The sequence below is a fragment of the Meriones unguiculatus genome, chromosome 17 (genome assembly GCF_030254825.1).
Source record: "Meriones unguiculatus strain TT.TT164.6M chromosome 17, Bangor_MerUng_6.1, whole genome shotgun sequence".
Classification (NCBI taxonomy): Eukaryota; Metazoa; Chordata; class Mammalia; order Rodentia; family Muridae; genus Meriones; species Meriones unguiculatus.
Genome location: NC_083364.1, coordinates 13,900,592 through 13,919,375, shown reverse-complemented (window position 1 = coordinate 13,919,375; position 18,784 = coordinate 13,900,592).

Sequence of the window (18,784 nt, the reverse complement as noted above, 5' to 3'; positions counted from 1 at the left end):
TTCATTTTTTATTTTTTTCATGTGAACTTAGTTATTTTCTTTTTTTTTCTTTTATTTATTTATTTATTTATTTATTTGTGTTTTTTTTTTATCAGTTACATTTTATTAACTCTGTATCCCAGCCGTGTCCCGATCCCTCATTCCCTCCCAGTCCCTCCCTCCCTCCCTCATCTCCACCGTGCCCCTTTCCAAGTCCACTGATAGGGGGGACCTCCTCCCCATTCATCTGATCCTGTTTTATTAGGAATCTTCAGGACTGGCTGCAAAGCCCTCATCTGTGGCCTAACTGGACTGCTCCTCCCTTCGGGGGTGGAGAGACCAAAGAGCCAGTCATTGAGTTCCTGTTAGAAATAGTCCCTGTTCCCCTCACTTTGGGAAACCAATTGGTTACTGAGCTACCACAGGCTACATCTGAGTGGAGGTTCTAGGTTATATCCATACATGGTCCTTGGTTGAATGTCAGTCTCAGAAAAGACCCTGTGCCCAGATATATTTGGTCCTTGTGGAGCTCCTATCCTTTCCCCATCAGACTAACTCCCCTTCTTTCTTATGATTCCCTGTACTCTGCCAAAGGTTTGGTCATGAGTCTTTGCTTTGAAAACACTGCTAGTTAGAGTCTTTCAGATGCACTCAGTAGACTTCTGTCATACGTTCAATGCACATCCCATCTGTCTTTCTAAATGAGGATTGGTCATCTTACCCCATGTCCGCTCAATTGATTATCTTTTTTAGGTGTATAGATTTCATTATGTTTATCATATCTTATAGGTCTATATAAGTGAGTATATCCCATTTTTGTCTTTCTCCTTCTGGGATATTTCACTCAGAATGATCTTTTCTAGATCCCACCATTTGCCTGCAAATTTCATGATTTCCTCCTTTTTGATTGCTGAGTAGTATTCCATTGTATAAAAATACCACAATTTCTGTACCCATTCCACCGTTGATGGACATCTGGGTTGTTTCCAGGTTCTGGCTATTACAAATAGAGCTGCTATAAACATGGTTGAGCAAGTGTCCTGTTTGTGTACTTGAACAAACTTTGGGTATATACCTAGCAGTGGTATAGCTGGGTCTGGAGGAAGCACTATTCCTATTTGTCTTAGAAAGCGCCAGATAGCTTTCCAGAGTGGTTGTACCAGTTTACATTCCCACCAGCAGTGGAGGAGGGTTCCCCTTTCTCCACAACCTCTCCAGCATGTCTTATCGCTTGAGTTTTTCATCTTGGCCATTTTGATGGGTGTAAGGTGATATCTCAGGGTCGTTTTGATTTGCATTTCCCTGATGGCTAATGAGGATGAGCATTTCTTTAAGTGTTTTTCTGCCATTCGATATTCCTCTGTCGAGAATTCTCTGTTTAGCTCTTTTCCCCATTTTTTAATTGGATGACTTGGTTTGCTGCTTTTCAGCTTCTTTAGTTCTTTGTATATACTGGATATTAGTCCTCTGTCAGATAAAGGGTTAGTGAAGATTCTTTCCCAATCTGTAGGCAGTCGTTTTGTTTTGATGACGGTATCCTTTGCTTTACAGAAACTTTTCAGTTTCATGAGGTCCCATTTATTGATTGTTGCTCTTAGAGCCTGTGCTGTTAGTGTTCTGTTCAGGAAGTTGTCTCCTGTGCCAATGAGTTCTAGGCTGTTCCCCACTTTTTTTTTCCAATTGATTTAGGGTATCTGGTTTTATGTTGAGGTCCTTGATCCACTTTGACTTTAGTTTTGTGCAGGGTGATAAATATGGATCTAATTTCATTTTTCTGCATGTAGACATCCAGTTGGTCCAGCACCATTTGTTGAAGATGCTGTCTTTTTTCCATTGAATGGAATTGGCTTCTTTGTCGAATATCGAGTATTCATAGGTGTGTGGATTTATTTCTGGTTCTTCTATGCGGTTCCATTGATCCTCCTTTCTGTTTCTATGCCAATACCATGCAGTTTTTATTACTTTTGCCCTGTAGTACAGCTTGAGACCAGGAATGGAGATACCTCCAGATGATCTGTTGTCGTACAGGATCATTTTGGAGATTCTGGGTTTTTTGTTTCTCCATATGAAGCTGAGAATCTTTTTTTCAAGGCCTGTAAAGAATTGAGTTGGTATTTTGATGGGAATTGCATTGAATCTGTAGATTGCTTTTGGCAGGATGGCCAATTTCACAATGTTAATCCTACCAATCCATGAGCACGGGAGATCTTTCCATCTTCTGATATCTTCTTCGATTTCTTTCTTCAGAGACTTGAAGTTTTTCTCAAACAGGTCTTTCACTTGCTTGGTTAGAGTCACACCAAGGTACTTTATGTTATTAGTGGCTATTGTGAAGGGTGTTGTTTCCCTAATTTCTTTCTCAGCCTTTTTGTCTTTGGTATATAGGAGGGCTTCTGATTTTTTTGAGTTGATTTTGTATCCTGCCACTTTGCTGAAGGTGTTTATCAGCTGAAGGAGTTCTCTGGTTGAATTTTTGGGGTCGCTCAAGTATACTATCATATCATCTGCAAATAGTGACACTTTGACCTCTTCCTTTCTGATTTGTATCCCCTTGATCTCCTTTAGTTGTCTTATTGCTCTGGCTAGGACTTCAAGTACTATGTTGAAGAGATATGGGGACAATGGACAGCCTTGTCTTGTCCCTGATTTCAGTGGGATTGATTTAAGTTTCTCTCCATTGAGTTTGATGTTAGCTATAGGCTTGCTATATATTGCCTTTACTATGTTTATGTATGTTCCTTGTATCCCTGATCTCTCCAAGACTTTAAACATGAATGGGTGTTGGACTTTGTCAAATGCTTTCTCAGCATCTAAGGAGATGATCATGTGGTTTTTCTCCTTCAGTTTGTTTATGTAGTGGATTACATTGATGGATTTCCATATGTTGAACCACCCTTGCATGCCTGGGATGAAGCCTACTTGGTCATGGTGGATGATATCTTTGATATGTTCTTGGATTCGGTTTGCAAGTATTTTATTGAGTATTTTTGCGTCAATGTTCATAAGAGAGATAGGCCTGAAAGTCATAAGAATTACCAAGATGCTTTGCTTCAGAGTGACCTCACTTTGTGTCCTGTAGGAGAGAACACAGAGTGTTACAGAATATATGAGGCCTGCTCGTTTGGCTCCATTCCTATGGTAGAAGATGTGATGACAGCTGGCCACTGTGGAAAAATGTCCAGTCACCACAGCGCTCCTCTGCAGTTACTCAAGGCCATGGGTGCCCCCCTTATCTTCATCAAGGACTGGAAGGAGCTTCCTGCCATTTTAGAAAAGGAGAAGACTAACTTTACAAGAAAAGATTCAAAGAAAAATGTTACTTCACTGGTACCAACACTTCAAAACAGAACTAAAGTGGAAATTTACTAATATTTTAGAATGCTCATTTTTTATGAATAATAAAGGTTAATCATACCTAGTTGTAAGTGTGTGTTCATAAGTGTGAATATGTACAGCACTTGATAAGGCAGCTCCATCAACTCAGTTTCACGGAAGGGACCACATGTTCTCCTTTTTGGCTAATGCTGTATACAAGAACAAAGAAATGGTGATATTTTACTGAGGCTGACCTGGCAAGATACTGACACAGGCAGCCTGAGGGGGTCACAATCAAAGTCACATTTAAGTGGGATTCATTTAAATGGAACTGGAATTCTTCGTTTCATATTTTTTTAAGGTAATGTGAATACCCCATTTTTTTAAAAGATTTATTTATTTATCTATTATGCAGTATTCTGCCTGCATGTGTGCCAGCGGGCCAGAAGAGGGCACCAGATCTCACAATAGATGGTTGTGAGCCACCATGTGATTGCTGGGAATTGAACTCAGTAACTTTAGAAAAGCAGCCAGTGCTTTTAAACTCTGAGCCATCTCTCTAGCCTGGACCTGGGATTCCTATCACCCATGGTGCTGTTGGGGTTTATTCTGTATTTGTACCTGAGAAAAGCAATGTGAGACAAGAGGCTGAACTACTAGAGAGGAATTGTTGCCTGAGCCCAGAACGGACTCGGAGGTACAGAGGGCTCAGTGGTGAATCCTAGCTGTGCTGCTAAATAGTATATTAAAAAAAAATCACTACCTGCCTAGGCCTCAGTTTCCTCATCTTTAAAATGTGTTAGTTCCTAGATCCCTGGAATGGAATAACCTCTTATTGAGATGATTATTTAAAATTGCTTAACAGAAGGGCCTCTGGCTTAGGCCTTGTCTTAGTCACTCTTCTGTTGCTGTAAAGAGACACCATGACCAAGGCAGCTTACAAGAGAAAGCCTTTCCCCGGGGGCTTGCTCACAGGTTCGGAGAGTGAGTCCATGGCCACCACTGTGTCACACAGGGTGGCAGGCAGGCATGGGGGTGGAGCGGCAGTGAGGGCTTCCATACTGAGACAGCAACGGAGAGACAAACAGAAAGAGGCCTAAACACTCAAACAGCAGAGCCTATGGGGACAAACTCAAACCACCTCGGCCCTATAGTTGAAGCATCTAGAGGCTAAGAAAGGAGGAGTGCTTCCTCCCGGGGATTGAGACCAGCATAGGTACCGCAGGAAGCATAGTTCTACAGCCTCAGCCACAGCAGCTGAGCAGTTTCTACACACCAACTGCATTTGATCATCGCTATAATCTGTGCCTCTTACTGTTCCTGTTGAGAGAGATGCTGTGTGGCTCAGCTGCCCTCAAACTCATGGTGCCTCCTCTCCTCGACCACCACACTCAGCTTCAACAGACTTTAACAGGAAACATTTTAAAAATGAGAGACAATGCCTTACCCACACTTGATTTCACCAGGGTCTCTGTAATGCAAACTTACCTGGAAGTTGTGATAAGGTATGCCGTGAGAAAGAGTACAAGAGATAACAGGTTTTATTCTGAATTCCAGTCCATCCTGGGGAAGGGATTTCAGGGGGAACCTGGGGTATTCTGTTTGATCTTGAGAGAATTAAATGCTCATAGTCAGTTTTGCTTAGCTTTTTATTCAGTCCAGGAGCCCAGCCTATGGAATAGAGCCCCATACAAGGTTAAGGTGGGCTTTCCCATGTAGGTAATCCTTCACAGGCGTGCCTACAGGTTTGTCTCCGGATGCCTCTGGCCCCCCACAAGTTGACAACATTAACTACCACTGTGTTCACTCAGCAATCAATATGACATGTTGAGTGTTTGTGGCTTAATATTTCCAAGTTGGGAATTAATCGCTAAAAGTGAGCATTTTGCACACATTCTCACAAGAACCCCATAAGATGACACCAATATTGCCCTAATATTCCTATAATGGAATCTGGAGGCTAAAGATTCTGTAAATCAGACATAACGAGGATGTAATCCCAACACACATCTTCCTGCACCCGGATTGACTCTTCTTTCCCGCTGTCTGCTGTTTCCTGTGGACCTGTAACTCCTTGCCACTGGGAAGCAGGTTCACGCACGCAAGATGAGCACTTCTGATCACGGCTTTATACAGATGGATCTTGTTCCTCACCTGGCCTTCAGTGCCATCATCTTTCTCAGACTTAAGAACCAAACCGACTCCCAAATTTGAAAATGGTGGACAGCTAAAGTCTTGGCCACCTGAAGGCTGGTTCCCACATCAGTCCTGTGTGACTTGGCTCCACCTTGTGGTGGCTGTTTTCTTAGCCCTCTGCTCCTTTCTACTGCCTCCTAATTCACATCTTTTCACTCTTCAGAGGTATGTGATGAGAACTTTGCCTGCTGGTGAGATTCCAGCCCTCTCTGGATAGTCCAAGTTTCCAGAAGCAGAGCTTCCTGTCCCATGTGACCCTTTACCCTTGGTGGAAGTAGGGGTATTCACCAGGGCCTGTGGCCAAACATTGTCACTTACAGAAGCATTGCTTGCTTCATTGCCGAGTAATTGAATGGTGTCAGTGTGTGTGTGTGTGTGTGTGTGTGTGTGTGTGTGTGTGTCTGTGTGTGCACTTGCATGTGTATATATGCTTCTATACATGTGAAGGAAATAGGCTGATATCACGTGATCCTCAGCCCCTTTCCACCTCAGCTCTTGTGTCAGGGTCTCCCTCCTAACCTGGGGTGCACCCATTTGGCTAGGTTGATTAGGCAGTGGGGCCCAGGTGTTCTCCTGCCGCCTTCCCAGCTGGGAACCTACAGACTCACCCCATCACACTGAGGACTTTTTACATTTGCTGGAGATCCAAACTCATGCTTTCACGGTGGGCACTTGACCAACTGACCCATCTTTCCAGACTCTGAAACAAATTTTAAAATAGCAAATGGAAATGCACCGTTGGTGCCAAGTTCACATACACGTTCAGACATGCACAGCCGAGCTGCAGTTAAGACTGAGTGCAGGGTAGCACAGCCCTCTTTGTCATGAAAGGAGCAGAAATTTTCATGGAAATGCTCTGCTAGTGCTAATTCTCATCTTGCCCTGCCTGAGTGAGCTCAAGCCTCGGACCAGCAGGAGATCACACAGCCCCCTCCCTTTGCAAGTTTGATTCCAAAATGTCTTTCTTCTAGAATATAGGCAAGGCCAGGCACATTTTGAGGCTTCATCAAAACAAGATTGAAGAGTTTTGTTTGTACTGAAATGAGTTGATGTTTAAAAAAAACAGAAAAAAAGGGAAAAAAAACTGTTTCTTTTTATTTATTCACTTTCCTGCCAATTGTAGCTCCCTTCCTCCTCTCCTCTTGATCCCACCCCCTCACTCTTTCCCTTGCCCCCCTCCCCTTCTCCTTGGAAAGTGGGAGCCCCCACCATCACCGACCCACGCCAGCATATCAAGTCGCCTTAGGGCTGCATGCACTTACACGTTCAGTGATAGTGTCTGGGATCCAGTCCTGGGACATGTCATAACCAACATCAGAGCACTTTAGAGTCTGTCTTAGACTCAGACACACCACTTTACACTTAAGACGACACTTCTCAGGACCAATGCGCATATGGGGCACAGGGAGATCTCGTCCTTCTTCAGAGGAAAGACTGAGATGCTGAAGTTCCAGTAAGCTCTGAGGAGGTGTGCTACAAAGGCCATTCTGAGGAGCAAAGACACCATAAGTTCCAAATATTGACTGGGGAAAAAATTTCTCCAGGTGAGTCTACTTATGTGAAGCTCAGAACTAAAGCACATCAAGAGTTTTACTACCTGAGTGCCCGTGATGGTGCTGACAAGACATTTTTCATTGAACACATCTCTAAAAACTAATTGTTTCTTCAGTACAAGACAGAAAAAAAAAAGATAAAGTAAATGGGCAGGTACAGATAAAGCTGGGATTACAAGCACCAGGTGGCATTGCCCTTATCTCATGCCTTCCTAACTTTTTGTTTCATTGTTGCTACAGCAGGCCTGGGGTCAGCAGGATTGTCCCCTGGGTAATAGTGCTGGTCAGGTGAGCCTATGAACCTGAGATGTAGCCTTGGGATCCAGCATGCAATGAGGCTCAGCTTCTAAAGCTTGTCCTCTGGCCTCCACAAATACACAATGGGACACATTCATGCACTCATACATGTATACACACACACACACACACACACACACACACACTGTACACACCTATGCTCTCTACAAACATACTCTGTCCACACACATACTCTCTCTCTTGCTAAATGATAATTTAAAATAGAAAAACTTAAAATTAAATCAGGCTTGTAGAATTGTGGTGTGTCCACCAGGAAAAACTGCTTGGACACAGGGTTCAAGCTGATAGAAAATATTAGTGAGCTGGCAACTACAGTGAGCACTCAGGATCCTAGGGTAGCCCTCAGCTTTTCTCAAGGTGAGCTTTTAAGCACAAAACCCATAACCTGTGTCTGAGGTCTGTCTTCCCCTCCTTTTGCTCGCATCCCAGACTTGGGAAACCATCATTGTATTCTTCTCTTCCATGAACCAGAGATTTTCAGATTATCTTATCTCACAGAGGTGAGATAATACAACATTTATCAGGTTTATTTCACTTGACATACCTTATCCATGTTCAGCCATAATTTTTCTTCATATGAAAATTCTTCCATTGTGTGTATGTCATGTATGATGAGTAATCTCGGGTTGTCATCTTGATCACATCTGGAATCAACTAAAACTCAAACACCTGGGCACATCTGTCAGGAATTTTCTTTTCTTTTCTTTTTTTATTTTAGAACCTTCTTTTTCTTTTTCTTTTTTTTTTTAACTTTCTAAAAAGATTTTCGAAATTATACTATAATTACATTTCTCCCTTCCTTTTCCTCCCTCCACACCCTGGCATTTCCCCTCCCTACTGTGCTTCAGATCCATGGCCTCCTCTCATTTCATTAATTGTTATGGCATTGCAAATATGTATATCAGTATGCATATTCCCAAATATAACCTGCTAAGTCCATAAAACATTGCTGGTGTGAGGAGCTTCCAGGAGGCTGTTCTGCACTGGGCATCTAATCGGTGTACCCTCCATGAAGCTGGCCCCGGTCAAACGGGATTTTCCTGGACTGGGTCATTTGAGAGGGATCCTTTGGGGTGAGATGACCCACCCTAAATTTGGGCCACACCTTCCAGTGGAAGCCTGCATAAAAGATCCTGGAAGAAGGGAGTCTTTGCCTTTTGTCCACTCACCCTCCCTTTCTCTGGCAAGTTCATCTTGCTGCTGAGGCATTTCTTCACTGGCATTACAGCCTACTTCTTTGGGATTTCAACATACACTGAGGACCAGCTTAGACAGCCAGCTTTGTAGACTGAACAAACTACGGGGATCTTGAAGGTGGTAGGGATTAAACCGTGGCCTTTGTTTATGCAAGGCATACACTCAGTAATTGCTGATCTACAACCTCCCTTCCTATATCCTGTATTTTATCATTCGGGGCTCTTTGTATCCAAGGCTGACTGTGAAATCCCCACGTTGCTTAAGATGACCTTGAACTTGTGGTTCTCCTGCCTCTGCTTCCAGAGCGCTAGGAGAAGAGGCGTGCCCCATCACATGCATTTGTGTGTGGTCTGGGAAGCAAACCGAGGGTTCTTATTTGCTGGGCCAAGCGTTCCACCAAGTGAGCTCCACTCCACTCCAGCCCAGGTCTGCTGCCCCACAACTCAGCCCACACATGCTGACTTCTTTGAGCAAGCCTGCACACAGGCACACACACACATATGCACACATGTACACACGTGAACACAGACAAACACACACCAGAAGCTACAGAAAGAAAGAACACAAGGTTAAATGTCAAAAATGTCAAACTGTGTCCAGAACATGAAGTGGGGTTTGGAAAGGCGGCTGTGACGGCCATTCTTGACTGAGAACTGGATTCCAGTTATCTGGTATTATGTAAAACCCCAAAATGAAAAGGCACACCTGTGAGGGATTCCTTGCTTAATTTTAATCCTCATCTTTGAACAGGGAAGCCGTGCCTCTAATCCAAGCCACACCTTCCGCTAGAAGCCTCTATAAAAGGCGCTGGAACTAGGGAGCTTTTGCTATTTGCCTGTTACTGCCTCGCTGAGAAGAAGTCCATTCCTTCACTGTCCTTGCAGTCTACTTGTGTAGAGTTCTGGCCTTTACTGAAGACCAGCTGAGACATCCACACTCATGGACTGAAAAACTACTGGACTTTTGGACCTTCCATTGATAGGCAGCCATCTCTGGACTAGCTGGACTTCAGCCTGTAAGTCATCTATCTAAACTCATCTATCTGTCTATCTATCTATCTATCTATCTATCTATCTATCTATCTATCTATCTATCTATCTATCTATCTATCTATCTATCTATCTATCGTGTGTGTGTGTGTGTTCTGTTACTCTCTAGATCCCTGACTAAGCCTGCCAGCCTTGTAAACAAGGGGTGCCCAGTTGTCCACATGCTTTGGTTCTGCCCTTGCGGTTCTCTGCTCTGAGAAGCTCCTTTGGTTAAGAGAGGAAGGCAGGAAAGAGCTGAGAGGCGCGCTCTTCTCTGTGGTTTCTCTCTGCCCTCTTGTGGCGGTTGCCTGAATTTGCAGGGTGAGAGGCACAGCCATTCCACAGTGATCCACTAGGATAAAAGGCCGCTGTCTTCGCTCACCTTTCAGAGTTTATTGCAGTTCGGTCATTTATTTGTGTTGAGGGTGCGGCAACTGCTGGCTTGCCACAGCACATGTGGAGGTCGGAGAATAATTCGGGTGACTGGGTTCTGTCTTTTTATCTTGTGTGACTCAGGAATTGCCCTGAACTGGTCAGAGTTGCCAGTGAGCAGCTAACCGGGCTGAGCCATCTCATTGGTCCTCAGTTCTGTTTGGCAACGATCAAATCAAATATAATCTACAAAGCTTCGCCACTGATCAATCACATGTTATATGAGTTTTATGGAGATATGGTTATGTATCTAGATTTTTGGGAGTGAGAAAAGCAGCTACAAGCAGGTTTAAACTCATGGTTTGGCCTCTGTCTTTCAAGGTTTAAGGACATAGAAGCTTCTCAAACTATTTCTAAAAGCTTTTACAAGGGATAACTATCTTTCATTTATTACATTTTTTTTTCTAATTTTGTTTTGTACATTTTAGCAGTGATTTTTACTTAGTTCTCCGGTACACTGTTTCTCTGGAAAAAAAAAAAAAAAAAAAAAAAAAAAAAGAGAGAAATTGGCTTAGTACAAATCCTAGGTTTTATTTTTTTAAGATTTATTTTTAATGTGTATGAGTGTTTTACTTTCACATGTGTAAGAGCAGTGTGTGTGTGGGTTTCCTGCTTAAAGCCAGAAGAGAGTGTCAGCTCCCCTGGCACTGGAGTTACAGCTGATTGTAAGCTGCAAAGACAGGGCTAGGAATCAAAGTGTGGTCTTCTAGAAAAGCATCACTCTTTACCACGGAGCCATATCTGCTGAGTCATCCTAAAAAGATCTCTCCAGCCAAGCAGTGGTGCTGCCGCTTTTAATCCCAGCACTTGGGGGTTTTTACATTTATTTATTCATTATATGTGCTGAACTTCTGCTCCTCTGAGTTCTTACTGATCTTGGGTTTGCTTCAGCCAGCAGGAGTTCCAACAGGAATTCCAGGAATGAAAACAAGCTTTAAGACCCTAGACCTGGGGATAGTGGGCAGGGCCTCCATTCACCAATGAATGTTGCCCTGGTGCATAAAACCACATCATAACCAGCTTGTGGAAACTGGCCTTCCAGAGCCTTGGTGACAGTGGAGGGAGGCACACAGTAGTCTTGCTTCTAACGTGTGTTGACTGCTGTCTTTGGCTGAAAGTCTCTGACACTCATTGTGATTTCCACAATTTCAGGTTCTACAGAGGCTCCTTGTGCCCTAGAGCGATCCTTCTCCCTCAGTAGGGAAAAACAAAAGGCAGAGTCGGAACTCCAATGACCTTTCTATAGCTGGACTGAGGAAATGCCACCTGAAAGACAAGATTAGAGAAGATCAGCTATGTGAGAAGTGTCCTTTGACACTGCCACCTCCTTCTGTCTTGGTGGCCTAATTGACCCCAGCGCCAAAAGAAACCTGTGCTCTTCCCCTGTGGATTCTGACCTTGAACCACCATGTCTGGTGTGGATAAGACATCTCCCAGTTGACTAAAGGACCCTTCAGCCATCAAGGGGACAACCCAAGAACTCCCACAGAACGCCCAGCTGACCTGCACTTTGACTTGGACATCAGAAAGCTGTGTTGCGGCCGGCAGCCAACACCTGGGCAAAGACAATCCAAGTAGTCCCTCTATAAGGCAGCCTTGCAAGCAGGGTAAAAGAATGAGCCCTGAACAGCCAGAGAAAGGCCAGAAGAGGAAATGCCAAGAAGACAAAGAGGATGATGTGTGGTCCGAAGAGCCAGTCCAGTCCTGGAAGAAGCTGAAACAGGAACAGCATGAAACAGAGCTTGGGGATGAAGAGCCTGAAAAGAGCCGAATATGGACACCCCAGGAAAAGGGTCCATTACAGCTAATGGCCCCAGAGTGTGCCAAAGGCCCTGAGGAAGAGGCTGTGACTGAGGAGTCTGTGGGTGGAGGCCAGGGTCTCAAGCCCCCCCACAGCAACAGGGAGGAAGAAGTTCAGAAAAACCACAATGAAAAGTGCCCAGGGCTGTTGGAACTCCTCCAACCTGACGTCCCCGTGAGCTCTGGCCCTCACAGCACTCACACAAGCACCATGGACACCTCCAAGACTCTCAAAGGTTGTGCTGAAGGGCAGAATCATGAATCGGAAACACCTCAAATCTGCACAGACAGTGTCAGCAATGGCATGCCCAGCAGCAAAGTGTCAACACCTGAGGTCAAGAAAAAGGCTCTTGAAGACCAAGAGAAGGGCAGAGGGCTGGACCGTGGTCCTGCTGTCACAGTGGACATGGAGAAAGAAATCAGCAGTGCGCTAGGCCCTGGGTCAAAAGATGAGATCTTGAGCTGTGCCTTCAACCTGCAAATGACTCGAGGAGACCTGTGGACCCTAAGGAACACCCAGTGGCTCAACGACAAAGTCATCAATTTTTACATGAATCTTCTCATGGAAAGAAATCAAAGTCAAGGCTACCCGGCACTTCACGCATTTAATACCTTCTTTTACACCAAGTTAAAGTCTGGTGGCTACAGGTCAGTCAGAAGATGGACCCGGGCAGTAAACATCTTTGCCAAGGAACTTATCCTGGTCCCAGTTCACCTGGGCATGCACTGGAGCCTGGCGGTCACAGACTTAAGAAAGAAGAGTATTGTCTACATGGACTCCACGGGACAGAAGAGACCCGACATCCTTGAGCTGCTTTTCTGCTATCTGCGGGAGGAGAGCAAAGCGAGAAGGAACAGCGACCTGAGCCCTGTGGAGTGGAAGCAACACAGCATGTCGGCAGAGGAGATTCCTCAGCAGCTGAACGGGGGCGACTGCGGCGTGTTCGCCTGTAAATATGCAGATTACATTTCCAGGGGCCAGCCCATCAGCTTCTCCCAGCAGCACATGCCTCTGTTCAGGAAGAAGATGGTGTGGGAGATCCTGCACAAGCGCTTACTGTAGCAGCGGCCCCTGGCGGCCACTGCGAGGCAGCTGCTCCGAGCTCTTTCCCAGGTGAGGCTAAGGACTGCAGGTACTGGGTGTGGAAGAGCCTTGAACAAGTTCTGAGTGTAAAGACTGCGGCCAGCACAGCCGCGGCTGCACAGAGAAAACCTGTCGGGACAGAAACAACAACAACAGAAGACACGTGTGCCCACCGAAAGTCAGAAACTATCCGGCCTGCACAGCGCATGCTCACAAGCATGTGGCTTTCAAGATTTATCTGTGACTGAGGTCGATGCTGGATTGAATTTTGCTGTTCTTGTTCACAAGTTTTAGCTAACTGGCAGTGGACGACTTCCGGTGCTTTTCGGCCTTTCGTTCTCGACTGCTTGTTTGCATTAGTTATTACTGAAAGGAAGGCCACCAGTTTCCTGTCTCCGAGTGAATCTCCGGTTGCTTCCGGTACTGTGTGCTACCACAGAAGTGTCACAGTGTGCTGCTGTTCACGGGACCCGAGCAATCCAGGAGAAGTAAGAAACGCACCGGAGGCATCTCAAGATACTTCCCAGCCTGGAAGTAAAGACACCTATTTTATTCTCCGGAGAGGAGTAACTAATGCTAGATGTGCATTGTAAACCCGGGACTCCTTGAAGCCTCACCCTCCTGAGGGCTGTACTAAACTGTTTATTCCAAAAAAAATATATATATATATTTATATATATGTAAATAAACAAATATTTATATATAAATAAAAATATCTTTTATATATTATATATATAAATATATATATTCTCAAGCTATTTTTAAGATGTTTTCTTTGTATATATTAAGCTGAAATTTAATATGTCATGTTAATATTTATATTCTGTCATCTTAGCCCCACTATTGGTATAGACTTAATATATTTAGTGTGAATATTGCCAACTACATGATAATCTATTTTTATACAGGAAACTTTAATTTTTTATTAGCAGTAAATCTTACATTTGTGTTGTTATTCATTAAAGTTTTTATTTAATAACGTTTGGAGTTTTTTGAACATACTTCTCAAGATCCTGTGCCTGCTGTTCCTTGCATGGTGTAGTGAGGTTTTCCGAGAGAACTGGAAAGCAGATGTCCGAGACCAGATCCAACAGTGTAAGCCAGAACCTGTTCATACATCTGCATGCTGAGATTGCTCTCGTTCCAAACCTCTGACCTGAAGACAGGGCACTTTAGCCAAGACCTGTCCTCCTCCTGGGAGAAGCTCAATATCGCAGCCACGGCTGCCTTGAAAAACCAAACAGAACAACCAAAACAAAACAAAAAAAAAAATGTGATATCAAGACTTCAAAAATTCAAAGTTTTAACATAGTAATCAATGGAGTTCTGATACCTAAAATTACTTCTCATCATGTTAAAACCACCTCTGTCCAGACCTCTGGAGAAAGAAAAGAATGTTGATTTTTTTAACCCCAGATAATTTTTTTTTAAATCCCCAAGCTTTTATTATGACTTAAAAGTAGAAGGCTCCAGAAGTTCCTCTTTTGTAACTTAAAAGAATTCATGTGAGCCTCACGGAGTTTGCAACTTGGATCTATCTACCTGTCACAGGTCAATTGAACTCCAATCAACAGACTAAAATTCCCCAACTTTTGCCTGTTCCTGATGGAATAGGTGTGTGTGTGTGTTTGGGGGGTGCTCCAAATGTAAGAGTTTCCTTTAAGTTCCTTAACTTTAGCTTCTGTTCCTAGTCTGAATATGTCTCAGCAGATTTCCACTCACCTGACAGTCACCACCCAGGAACCAGAATCAGACAACAAAGCACTCCAAAAGTGATCTACAGCACCCAAGCCCCAGGCAGTCCTACAAAAGTGGAGAGCCTGGGCTTGCTAGGTGATGTGCTCCAGTCCAGCTGCCGTGATTGCTTCCTGTCTTTTACCTTGATCAGGAAACCAGATGCTTCTGATGAGTGCCCCATTTCCTGAATGAATCCCCTCCCAGGCTTTGATTAACATTCCAGCCTTCCTGGGCCCCTACAATGGCATCCTAATTTCAGTTGAGGCCCATTTACAAAAGCATCTATGTCACCCTTATCCTCAAAAAAAGACTGAAAAAGTTCAGTCCAAAGGAAACTCTCTGGCAAGGAAGACAAATGGCTACTTGGAGTGCCTACCCAACAAACCAGGCTAGCTCATACTGACCTCCAGGCTCCCTTGTTTGAAAAAAATAAATAAATAAATAAAAAGGTACCTGTAAAAATCAACTAGTTCAAGATCCAGCAGCAGATTGATCCATTAGCTGAAGCAGTTTTGCAACATGATAGAGCACTCACCATACTCTTTGCAGAACAAGGATGTGATTGTGTGGCTGTAAGAGAAAATGTTGTTCTATGCAAACCACTCAGCAATCATTAGAGATTCCTGTACTCTCAGGAAAACAAAAACAAAAACAAGCAAACAAACAAACCCCGTACACTGCAGACAGAAAAATGACCCAGAACAGGGCAAGCCCATGGTTGCCATTCTCATTTCTTTGATTTTCCGGGTGATAACTCTGTCTTCAGCTACTGCCGAACACCAGACACTTCTGCTTCTGCTGATCATCGCTGGCTTGTGTATCATAAAAGTCTTAACTAGATACAGAAATTTTGGTCTGGGTGCCAGTATACTGATGTTTATTAAATCCCCATGTGAACAGATGTTAGGCCCACCGAGAGCCCAATTACCAGAGAGACAGATGAAGGTAACTTGGAGATTTTTTGCCGCAAACAGAAGAGGTTTATTCAGGCCAGTGAGTGATGGGGCTGCTTTGCAAGTGAGCAGGGAACAGCCCCGAGAGACAAAGGCATGGGGTTTTTAAAGGAAAAAGCAAGGGAGGCGTGGGGGTTGCAAGCTTGGCAGTACATGATTGGGTGAATGGGGTTATGGGGTAGTTGACTTTTAATATCATTGGTTCCTTTTAGGCACCCACGTCCAGTCAGGCCTGCCCCCGACATCTGGTGGATATCTGATCTTCAAGTTACACCCAGAATGTCCTGGATGGGGAGCTGTGGCCATCGGACCAGTTGCCAGGCACCCTATCTCATACTGCAGGCCTGGACATTCTTCTGCAGCAGGGTGGGTCTTGTCCCCATTCACCCACTTCTCCTTTTGTCTGTGTCCTTCTGCTTTCTGGAAAACTACCAGGAGAACTTAGTTTAATTAATATGGGGTACAGAATTCATAAAGAAACCTGTAAAGCTAGCCTGTTCCTTTCACAGGTAACCACCACAGGGTCAAGAACTTGACTCAGGATACAACTTAAGTGGGGGATGGAAGTGATGGTGAACATTATGTTTAAAGTTACTGTGCTTAAGAGAACTATCAAACAAAAAGAATGTCTAGCCTGTAAGTCCTACTTGTCCAAGGACAGAGGAGGTCTCAGAATGCTTGGGGTTGTTGTTGTGATTGCCTGGTCTTGTTCATGGAGGATACAGACAGTGTGTGGTCACTCCTGTGAATAAGCTTGTTTGCCCTTGACTGCACCTAGATGGAGGTGTCTGAGGATATGCAGGCAGGAAGTCTGCCAGTGTTCCTGCCTCTAGGTGCACAAGGCCAGGATGGACACAGCCTGTGAGCCTTTAGGAACACATGCTTATTGTACCTTGGGACTGCATCTTGAGAGCACTCTCAGGCACAGTCTTCACACCGGGGGTATCTGGTGCTAGCATCTGAATGAAGTTTCTTCTTTGTTAAAATTTTAATAAATAGATAAAGAAATAAAAAAGCTTTGTTTTCTGAAAGTACGGAGATCTGTGTTTTTGGAAGTTGAATGAAGTATTTCCAAATGTACATTTTCAACACTGGTATCTTCAAATATAAGTCTCAGCCTTGTTTTAAGTGCTGTACCAAACTGTTTATTCGAAAAAGCGTACTCAACTTAAAGCTACTTTAACATTTTTGGTACAGATTAAACTGAAATTAATTTGTTACTCATTAAGAGTATTATTCCCGTTCACATCCTCACTGTGATTTAGTATTTAGCCTCAATAGTTCCAGTTTCATAATAATCAGTTTTACATGTAATAGTTCAACCTTTTCTGTTCATTGCATAATTTATAATGGTATTATGAAGTCTTTATTTTATAAAGTCCAGAGATGTCCAGAACATACTTTATAAGATTATGCTCCCACTGCTACTTTTATGATGCATTCAAGATTTTCTGACACAACCTAGGGACCAGATAGCTAGGGGATAACCCATCAGCATTTCTGTCATTCAAGCATCCTACATCAAGTTCTGATTATAGTACTTAAGGGCTTTGTTGCCTGAAGTTCTCCAATCTTCCACATTTCTTCTGCAACTCACTTCCAAAGTATTAAGAATCACATGGTCAGGGTATTGTAACAACAGCCCAACTCCCATTACCGATTTTCCGTATTAGTTCCTTTTCTTGTTTACTATGAAAAAATGTTTTGACAAAGCAAGGAGAGAGTTCATAATGTATTCCACAATTCAAGGGTATAGTTGATATATATAGGAAGACCTAGTTGGTAGCTGGAGCTCAAGCAGTTGGTCACATTGTCAACTGGGACCCTAATAAGTTCCTTTGCAAAGAGGTTTAGTGCCTGTGTCCATCTTTTGACTAACCTGTAGCCCCCGTTCCATTTTTAATTGGATTATTTGCTTTTTTTTTTGTTATCCAGTTTCTTGAGTTCTTTACATAGTTTGGATATTAGTCCTCCATCAGGTGTGGAGTTGGTAAAAATATTTTTGCATTCTGTAGGGTTCTACTTTAATTGATAGTGTCCTTTGTATTACAGAAGGTTTACAGTTCCTTGAGGTTCCATTTATCCTAGTGCCTGTGAGATTGGTGTTCTGTTCAGAAATTCATCTCCTGTGCCAGTTAAGTACAGAGCTGTTGCCTGCTCTTTCTCCTATCCAGTTCAGTGTATCTGTTTTATGTTGACTGAACACAGCTGTATCTGTTGGTCTGGACAAGTTTTGAAAGGTATTTCGGTGGATAATAGTACTATTGAACTTTTAGCATGATTTCAGCAGAACCCGTTGTAAAAGATTTTAGATCACCTTTTAAATTTCCTCAAGCTCCCCCAAAGCATCTATTTTGCCTGTTTCCCTCCTTTTATCACAAATTCAATTCTGCAAAAAGGGATAGACCTGACACTCTTACAGATAAACACTGAAAATCCTTTCTTTCTTTTTTCAGCCTGAGATCCAAGGTAATTGGCTGCTGGACTGATGGGACACACAGCAATCACCAGCTAAGATAGTGTCATCAAACCATCTTCTGTAAGACAGCAAGCAGCAGTAAGCTAACAGCTCCAGGAACATGACCTGGCGTCTCAGGTATTGCCAAGTTGACAACTGTTGGCTCCTAACCTTCCATGCTTACACTATCCTGCCATCTTCCTAGGATGAACACTCAGTGTCCTGAACTCTAGTCACAGCATGGAGTCTGTTCTAAAGGCTGTGGAGCCATTAGAAGGGGACTGGCTGGCAAAGCAGGTCCTGTGAGACTTTTACACACCTCTCTGTAGTCTGGCGTTCTTCTACCTGGTCAGCCATGATGCAAATAGTTGATGCCTGACAGTTCTGCTAGCCTGGATTCATCTATTCTTGCCTCCTTTCTGGCCTTGGTACCCTGCAGATGTCAGAAACTATGAGCCAAAATAAACTTTCCAAACTTGTTCTTGCCGGCTGTCTTGTTACTATGTTAAGGACACAGATGCTTTTCATTCTGAGAAGAGAGTATGACCAGTTAGTTGGCTTGAAAAAAATCCTCATGGAAACTGAAGTTTTTAATGTTTTTTTTTTCTGACTGCAATAACCAGTGTTTTAACATATAATGCTGTTTCCCTAAAGTTTGCAATTTCTAATATCGGTACATAAAATAGAACGTGTTATCAAGTGCAATGTTTTGGGACTGTATACATTGTGTACTA